Here is a 9,860-nt window from a genome sequence, read left to right as displayed (position 1 = left end):
TACATCTGTATGCAAATACAAAAGTACTGGTTTCTGGGCTGTTGATGTCCTCGGTACTTATAGTCCACAAGCAGAGGTATCGACCTAGTGGTAGTCTCACATACTCTATATTACTGCAACAGATGTGCATTTCGACTTTTATCATCTCTTTAGTAATGCTCGAAGCCGAAATAGTCGAAAATCCAAAACCAAAAACAAACTTTAAAGAACTGGTCAAAACAAAAACTATCTTAAGTACCGCCAAATCTGCTTTGAATAAGGGAGATATGTTCTTTAATATGAAATTATTTTAACAGCAAATTTCAATCAAACAATATCCGTATTATGAGGCATACTGCAGTAGTGCCAACTGTTCTGGTGATACCCTCAGAACGATTACAGTCCACCAGCAAAGGTATCGACCAATCAATTGGAAGTAATAGTATATAGGTTGATCTTTACTTGATTTTGTGATTTTATTTTTATATATACATCCGTAGAAAAACAAATCCAGCTTACATGGAAAATAAAACATGATTTACAAAGTCATATACAATATTATGTAAATGTTATTATACATTATTACGAATAAGAGTCTAGCCGTTTTTTAATCACAATGGTAAATTTACAGAAATGGTTCAGCATACTGATGTTCTTTAAATCATGAAAAATCAAAATGTTTGGTCTGTTTATAATATATAATAAGGTTTTTAAATGTTTTAACCTTTCGTTATCAAAGGTAACAATTACGTATACATGTATTTTTTGTCATTTGATTATATCTCTTCGTCAATTTTCGAAGTAAAAATAGTTGGAAATTCAAAACCTTGTATAAACATTGAAGAGATAATAACAAAGGACCAAAAGTATAGTTACGACCGGAAAAGGAATCAGAGCTTTGGATGAGGGAGATATTTTTCTTAATTTAAATTGGAACAGTATATGAGCTATTCTCAGATTTTGGTAAAGAATATTTGATGATTTTAGAATAGATTGAAGATAGTTTTCGCTGATTTTGTGTTCTTCTGGAAATGTCTTAGATAAACCAGAGATAAATGCATATTTTTTTTTGGATTTGAAGTTTTAGTTTAACGAGCCAAAGTTGTATGCAGAATTCTATCAAAATCTGTGACATAGACCATTGTAACCTGACCGTAATAATTTTTAATTTCTATATCAGATTTTTCTACGCTTTACACTTCTGTCCCCCATGCTCAATTGAAAGACCGATTTCATCATCATTCAAAGGAGCTTTTGACATAAACTGATTGGGAATCGTAGATATAATACTATCATTTTCATAAAAAAATGTTTGGACTTGTATTATGAAAATAATTGTATAAAGTTCGAGATTGTATATTCGTAAAGTGAGTCAGTGTTTGTGATGTCCTGTGGTGTATGTCGTTGATGGAAGATGTTCGTTGTTGTTCTGAGGTTTGCATATTGTGTCGACTACTATATTATTTGTTTATGCGTTTCTCTGTGATGCGTGCTGTTGCGTGAGTGTGTACTATATTTCTGTCACGTAGTGTTGTCATTTTAGCAATATTATTTAACATTGTCATATAAGCGGGGGATTTGACTAGCCATAAAACCAGGTTCAACCCACCATTTAATCTTAAAATTCCCTACTCTAAGTAAGAAATATGGCTGTTGTTTACACAGGTTTCGTTTCTTTGTTTGTTGGTGTTTGTTTGTTGCACTTTATAGTGTTCCTGTTGCTCCTTTGCTTTCTTCTTATAGTTGATGTGTTACCTTGGTTTTAGTTTGTAAAACGAATCTCTTTTCTCTCAATAGATTTATGACTTTTGAACACCGGTATAATACTGTTGCCTTTATTCGCAGCCAATTTTAATCAAACAATACTTGTTTTATCATTACAATCCTGAAGTACTTGGTACTGGGCTGGTGTTACCTTCGGAAACTAATAAACCATCAACAATGATTTAGAGCCAGTACGTAGTAATACCATAATATGTACCGATGTTACTACACCAGATGCGTATTTCGTCAATAAATGTCACTTCAGCGATGCTCAACGTTAAACTTTTTGAAGAAAAAAAACCAACATTTACAAATGATAAAGAGCTGTTCAAAACAACTACGACCCGAAGTATAGCAATTCCGGACAAGATTCAAAGCCTTACATGAGGGAGATAAATATTCCTAAATTTAAAATGATTTATAAATTTCATAGCAGCAAAATTTCAATCAAAAGATGTCCGTATTTTCAGGCTTATACAAATTTATTGGCTACATACCTGGTGATATTTCAGTGACTATCAGTTCACCAGCAGGTATCTGCACAGTGGTAGTAATACTGCTCCAGATGTACATTTAGTTAACTAGTGCCTATCCAGTGATGGTCGATCCCAAATCATTTAGATATTTAATACCTTATTGAAACGTTGAAGGCTGATCAAACCAAAAAGCAACGTAGTTTTAATGGCAAATCTCTGAAACATTAAAAATAAAACATTTTTAAAGTTTAACAAAGAATATGTTATTCCATTATTTTCAATAAGAAATGCTAAAAAAATCATCCAAACTTAAAGTGATACAAAGTATCAAACACATCAGACATATGATTCGAAATACATGATGTTGATCTATATGGTACAAATTGTGGTATGGTAGAAATCAGTTTTTATCATGGTACAAAAATGCAAACTTGTGGTACGAGCTGGTAATGCGGATGTATTTTGAACTTTTTGCGAGATAACACAGATCTAATCAGAATTTAAATTTCAAGTGAAAAGCGCAATCACAATAAAAATATGCATCAAACTAGTTGAAATATTTGCTGAACTTTTTGTAGCCTCGATCCTCCTTAACTTTCAGCAGGAACACGACTTGCATGACCGGGAATATGTACCTTGTATCCCCCCCCCCACGGGTTTAAATAAAGACGGTGAAGCTACCAAGCTGGTCAAAATAAATATATATATCATTCGGAAAAAACAGATAACATCATGGCTAACAAAGAAAAGCAAGTCAACCAAGTACTGCAGAAAAAAAATTGCCAGAAATCTACCTCGGAATAGAACTGTGTAACTGAAACATAGAAAATACTTTCATTTTAATTTCGTATGATTTTAAACACAAAAAATGTAAATAACGTGAAAATAAATGAAAATAAAAGATAACAAATTTTGAAAAGAAAGACTACTTACTAAGACATAGACAAAGAAAAGAAAATTTTATTTTGATTTGGCATAGCATAGGCCTTAATCAGACAAATATAGGCTCTGATGATCTTTTTAACAATTATAAAGAGAAAAAAAAACATACAACCAGGCCCGTAGCCAGGAATTTCCAAGGGGGGTTCGTTGGACTCCCAAACTCGACTTTAACAGTCACAATTCGAAAAGAACATTGACTTTAATAGTGCTTATTTGTTTTCACAGGGGGGGGGGGGGGGGTCGTCCGAACCCCCCTGGCTACGGGTACGACAACACAGAGCATCATAGTAAAGTAAAGTAATCTTTATTTATTAAAGTCGGGTTGCATATATACACAATAACAAAGAACACGAGCTCTTTTAAAAGAGCTCTTTAAACCGACTGATGCACACATAAAACATACCTGAGCTAAAGCCAAGCAATAACCAAAGTTACTGGCAATCTTGTATAAAAATGTACAAAGTTAAATTAAAATAGAACTGTTTGACAAAAAAACAACCTAAAAAATGAACAAAACAAACAAAACAAGCGGTTCTATGGGCCACCTGACAACATGTCATCGGCGGTAATAATTGAAAAGTTTAACACAAGCTCTATAGAAAATTTTAGCAATTGAAACATTTGAGTTCATATTATGAATAACTAAATAAATGAATTACAGACCTGCCAGTGACAATATAACAGTGAGCATGCATCGAGGACGTATCCATCAAATGCCTGCATGCAGAACATCGACATTTCGAACATGTTCTTTAATTAAGAAAAACTGTTTTCTGCCGTGGAATGGCCCAGAAAACTGTTGCACATTCTAGCTGCAGCATTTCAGTCAAATAGGGGGTAAAAGGGGGTGGGTGTATCTGCACGGAAGAACGCGAAATAAAATTGCCATTTCACGATGAACGAACAATAAAAAATTTGCTGAACGTTGATCTTTTTACCGATTTCACGAAACACGGTGAAAAAACGAACCTTTTTCACGGCTGCACGTGAAATAAAAATGGCAAAACACGTTGCACGAAAATAACCCTTTACCTCCCTCTTGAAACGGTTTTTCTTGGTCATATATAAGTACAGATGTATTACCCGAGAAACAGCTGCTCTATTACTATATCTTAAAGAGACCTTTTGAGGTTTATTTTCAGAAGAATGTTCAAACTTTAAGGGGTAAAAATATTTAAAATCTTTCTACTTTCTAGAGCTATAGTCTTCATTATGTGCACCAGAAGAGTTGACACATGTATTTCATCCACAAGTTGTACTGAAGTATAGGGAATTTTATATAGTCCGCCTCATACACATACTAGAGTTTTCTTGCACTTTTTTTTCAAATTTCGAGGTTTATTCAGTGCAAAAGTGCTAAACCAAAGGGTAATTTAAATAAAAATTCTGATATTAAAATGTATGAATTTTAAATATAGTTTCTTTAATTCGGAGAGAATATGTCCTCAAACGTTTCAAAATATTATTAAAGCTACCTCAGTTAATAGAGGGGGCAGTACCTTTTTGTGTTTACCTGTCATGGTCCTTCTCAAGGTGTTGTTAACTGTTATCTAAGATCAATTTTAGCTTTTAACTGTTTTCAGCCCACTTTGTTAACTGATATCAGCATTTTTGCATTTTTTCCGGTTAACTGTTTTTGCCAAAATCGAGGTGTTGTTATCTTAATAAATGACTTTCTACACAGCGGATTGGTTCAACTATTAGGTAAATCAAAATTTAACTGGTAGTCAATGTCTATCTCCAACAGTTTTATCACAGTTTCTGTTTAGTATTTTGAATATGTATTGAAAAAAAAGTAAAAACACAAAAATACTGAACTCCGAGGAAAATTCAAAACTGAGGAAAGTTCAAAATCAAAAGGCAAAATCAAAAGTCCAAACACATCAAACGAATGGATAACAACTGTCATATTCCTGACTTGGTACAGGCATTTTCTAATGTAGAAAATGGTGGATTGAACCTGGTTTTAAAGCCGCTAGATAAACCTCTCACTTGTATGACAGTCGCATATAATTCCATGATGGGTTCTTCCCAAAAGTCGTGGCGTATACCGTGACTTGGATTATGAGGACTTCAGAACGATAATGTGTTGTCATCTACAATGCGATCTGTCTATAGAGAGTACTTGAAAAGTTATCATTTACAAAAGAGTCTGACAAATAAAGGCAACAGTAGTATACCGCTGTTCAAAACTCATAAATCCATGGACAAAAAACTAAATCGGGGTAACAAACCAAAACCGAGGGAAACGCATTAAATATCTACGTCAATATTGAGGAAAAGATCAAGGTATGAAGCAGTCCTTCTAGTATCAGTAGAATCCGAAAAGAGACCGTGCAAAGAGACCTAACTGAAGTTCACCTTTCTGAATGTCAACCCACTACTACAAATTTAATGTTTTTCAAAATTAAGGATTTTTCTTCATTTGGGCAGATATGAGGGACGTTATCTATAAATGTTCGTGCCTTTTACTTTTAAAATATGAAATATTGAAACTTGTATGCTATCTGTAGAAAAATAGTGGTGTAGGGGAAGTAATTCCAGTGGGTGTGACGTCACTCTATAAATGGCGCTCTGCATTTGAGCAACTTCCTGTACTTCAAAGTTGGAGAAAATGCTTATTGCTGATTTCCTTGATAATCTTTAATATATTTTATGAAACAGAAAACGTTATTTGGTTGGTGCATGAACTATTGCAACCAAGCACAGAACTTGTTAATCCTATAAATTGACACAAATTATCAATCAAGGTACTGGTGGTTGAATCAGGATGTTTATTTATATTTTTTGTTGAATATTTATGAGATACGTTTCAGTGTTCAGTTGGGGAAGTGAAATAAGTAGCTATAAGGAAGAAAAACAATTTCATCCATCTTCTTACTTTTGGGTAATCACTTGACAATTTTGGGTTACATTTGTGAACTTATCTAAAAAAAAAACATGTAAATATTCATCACTTATTTCAAGGTAACATTTTCACTATTTACTGCATTACAATTTCTATTTGAAATCTACATTAGCATGACTTTATATCATCTTACAATTTCACTGTATTACTTGGTTGAAAATTGTGTACATTCAGTCTTTGTAAATATTTTAAAGGCAGGGCAATTTAACTTCATCATTGTTCATCATGTTCATATAAAAACTTGCTTCATGATTTTGATTTGAAAAGATTTTGTTTATTTCCTGTTTTGAAAATTAATGTAAATTATTCTGACTTATGCTTAGTTTGAATTGTGTGGTATGTATGTGTTGGAAAAATTCAGTGGCAGCTTTATAGTATAATGTGTTGGTTCATTTGTAACAGACAAGGGGAAGTAATGAAAAAGACGACTATGAAAATTAGTGCACATCCCGTACATTTCTTATGTCATTATGCTTATATGTTATTATGTCAAAGTAGGAACTGATTGTCCTGATGTCACTTAGGCCGATTGAACTAGGGTCAAACATTACAACTTATTTATAAAAAAAACCTTGACATTGGTATATATGTTGTTTCCTGGGCAGTTTTATGCTTGTTATATTGCTTTTTGAATACCATAGAAATCCATGATGTTTCAGTAACATGCTTTACTCACCAGAAAAAATGTTGAGTGCTTCATCTTCAAGCCAAAGTGATTTAGATTGTTGAACCATATCCGGAGGTCAAGAATCACAAAAACCTCAAGTAGAGTGATACAGAATCCAATAGCAAATTTCTGTTTTTATGAGCACTTTGTCCTATGTAACTGAAAACATTGATAATTAAAATCAAAATCAATAAACTTGTCAATTAAATTTGAAATAATGAATTTTTTATGCCCCTGCTCACCTACGATACATGTAGATATAGTAGAGGGGCATTATGTTATCTGGTCTGTTTGCCATTTGTTTGTTTGTCTACCATCTGTCCGGCTTCAGGTTAAAGTTTTTGGTCAAGGTAGTTTTTGATGAAGTTGAATCGAAACAACTTGAAACTTAGTATTCATGTATCCTAAGATCATGATGATATGATCTTTCTTATTTTAATGCTAAAATTAGAGGTTTTACCCCAATTTCACGGTCCTGTGAACTTAGAAATAATAGTGTGAGTGGGCATCAGTGTACTACGGACACATTCTAATGATTCTTGTTATACATCATTTTAATTTTATATTATTATTATGATTTACATCAGAGCATTACTCTGGCCTGCATTGCCATTTTGACTGAAGTTGCCATGTTGTATAGCATTCCATCTCCCATACACAAAAGATTTGTTAAAATAACGAACTTCCTCCCCTAGTAAGACCTGTACTACCATGTAAATTAATGGCTGTTTGTGGCAGATTTAGAATATTTTGTTTTTTTATATATATAAATAAGATTTGGTACATATATGATTGCCAATTAAACAACTCTCCTCTAGAGATTAAATGATATGGAAGTTAATGTAGCAACTGCATATGTGGCCTTCAACAAATTCAATGAGTAAATCTCATATTGTATTATAAGCTCTAAAAGGCACTGAAATGACAAATATAAAACAATTCAAACTTTGAAACTAATGGCTTACATGTAAGTGGCCAGAATGTGGTTTGGTAAAACATTTTTGTGTACAAACAAAGAGCAAAAACAAATATAACACTTATGAACATGGTGTTTTTTTGTTGACAATTATATGCTTTTAAAAGGGGGCATATGGTTGGTACCCCTTTTGAAAACAGCTGGATCAGCCCCGGCCCTGTATGCTCTAAAGCAAAAGCAAAAATACCTTACAAAAATATGTCGTCTTTTCATCACAAAATAAAGTTTGTATAGTATTTATTTTTATCCTCCTGGTTACTACACAACTCCTTCATGTGGTGAACAATGTACATAGGAAGCATATATATGTAAGACTCAGATCGACGTCCATTCTCTAATCGACGTCAGTTCATCAAATCGACGTCCAAATGTGACGTCACAATAAAATAACATTCCAAATCGACGGCCAATTTTATGCCTGCCTAATCGACGTCCATTTTTTTTTTTTGCATTTTCTAATCGATTTCAGATTTTAAGCTTCTCTAATCAACGTCTGTTTTGGACACAGAATACAAAACCAAACTGAACCGAAAGCAGCTGAAACATTTAGACCTTTAAACATATCATATCATGTGAGAGTGAGACAAATAAGATCTAGCAGAAAAATAAAGTCCAGTTATAAGTAAAATACCGAATAAGGGCTGTTCCAGAAAATACTATGTCCCCCCCAGGGAAGGCAATTTTTTTAAATATTATGTGGGTGGTTGTATTTGAAATACCAAAATGCAAAGGGAGTGCTGTTCTAATTAAATTTTATTTCTGTGGGTGGTGGGGGTTAAAAAAAAGTGCCGTCCCTGGGGGGGACATAGTATTTTCTGGAACAGCCCTAAATAAGAAATGTGTGTTTTTTTTTTAATTAGTATACTAGACGAAGTATGTAAACAGGTTGTGATTTCAATTTTTTTAAAATTAGTATGATTTTCAAAGGGACAACTATACACCAGAGTTCAAATAAATGGATGTGAGCAATTATAAACTATATGGCTTTCAACAATGATAAAAACCCATACCACAAAGGCTATAAAAGGCCACGACATAAATAATGTAAACAATTCAAATAAGAAAATTAACGGTCTTATTTATTTAAAACAATTCTGGAAAACAAATTGTGGGTTACACATGTGTGTGAGCATTTAACCTAGAACAGTAGTAGTGTAAAAGCAAACATAAAACATAACGCCAATCATCTTGCGTTTACGTTTCACTCCTGGTGTAAAACACAGAAATTTGTTAAAATAAAAACCCAAATTATAATACTCTCAAAACACTTGGCTGTGCTGCTTTATTTTGTCTATTGATGAAGACTGAATAAAACTCCTACATGTCGTTTGGTTTTCTTTGTCGTTGGGTTGCATTACTAATTGCCTACATTTACCATGCATGTAATTTATTATTATGAATAGGAATGACACACACTCCTTGATGTGGAATGGATCAATTGGATTAACTTTTATATCAAGAAAAACTTTAATATGCATGATACCTATTTCGGATTGAAAAAATAAATTATGTACATGCATAAGTGTAAACAATTGATATAAAAAAGAATATGTGGTATGATTGCCAATGAGACAACTCTCCACAACTATAAGTCACCATACAGCCTTCAATAATGCGGAAAGCCCATATCGCACAGTCAACTATAAAAGACCCTGAAATGACAGTGTAAAACAATTCAAACGAAAATTTAAAGCCTTATCTGTGACCAATAATTTATTATTTTTTGATATTTGACATTGATTTAAGACGACAATCAATCGGGCGTAGTTTTGGCAAGTAATGCCGTCTCATTGGACGTCGATTTGGGAACGTCAAATTTGGACGTCGATTTGAGAAACGGACGTCGATTTGAGGAACGGACATCGATTAGAAGCTGGAAATCTATCTGAGTCTAACATATATGGCAGTCAAAATTGGTTGTTTTCAAATCAATAAATTTACCTCTAAATTTGGCCTATTACATACCTGTATTTTGAATTGTACAAACCAAATACTGATTGGCTAACATGCAAAACACTGTTTCAACCATTAGGGGGAGGGGTTGCCAATGCAATGGATGATGTTGTAAATCCTGAAAACATGGCCTCATTGAAACAGCTTTATAGTAATAATGTTTTGTTGTTTTCCCCCATATATTATAAGTTATCT

The 9,860-nt window shown here is 33.2% G+C and overlaps 1 protein-coding gene across 4 annotated transcripts in view; it reads left to right on the top strand.

Annotated features, from left to right (window-relative positions):
- Positions 1-5,721: 5,721 nt before the first annotated feature.
- LOC134721154 (phosphatidylinositol 3-kinase regulatory subunit alpha-like) overlaps positions 5,722-9,860 on the top strand; it is a 142,971-nt gene continuing 138,832 nt past the window's right edge. For 2 of the 4 annotated variants that reach the window (XM_063583984.1, XM_063583962.1), the window contains exon 1: positions 5,722-5,911. The gene's annotated coding sequence lies outside the window, so the exon portion shown is untranslated. Of the gene's footprint in view, positions 6,129-9,860 lie in introns of all 4 variants that reach the window. The other 2 variants (XM_063583967.1, XM_063583975.1) reach the window with 2 other exon arrangements.

Source organism: Mytilus trossulus, chromosome 1 (genome assembly GCF_036588685.1).
Source record: "Mytilus trossulus isolate FHL-02 chromosome 1, PNRI_Mtr1.1.1.hap1, whole genome shotgun sequence".
Taxonomy (NCBI): Eukaryota; Metazoa; Mollusca; class Bivalvia; order Mytilida; family Mytilidae; genus Mytilus; species Mytilus trossulus.
The sequence above is the reverse complement of the archived record's forward strand: the minus strand, read 5'-3'. Positions and strand labels throughout refer to the sequence as shown.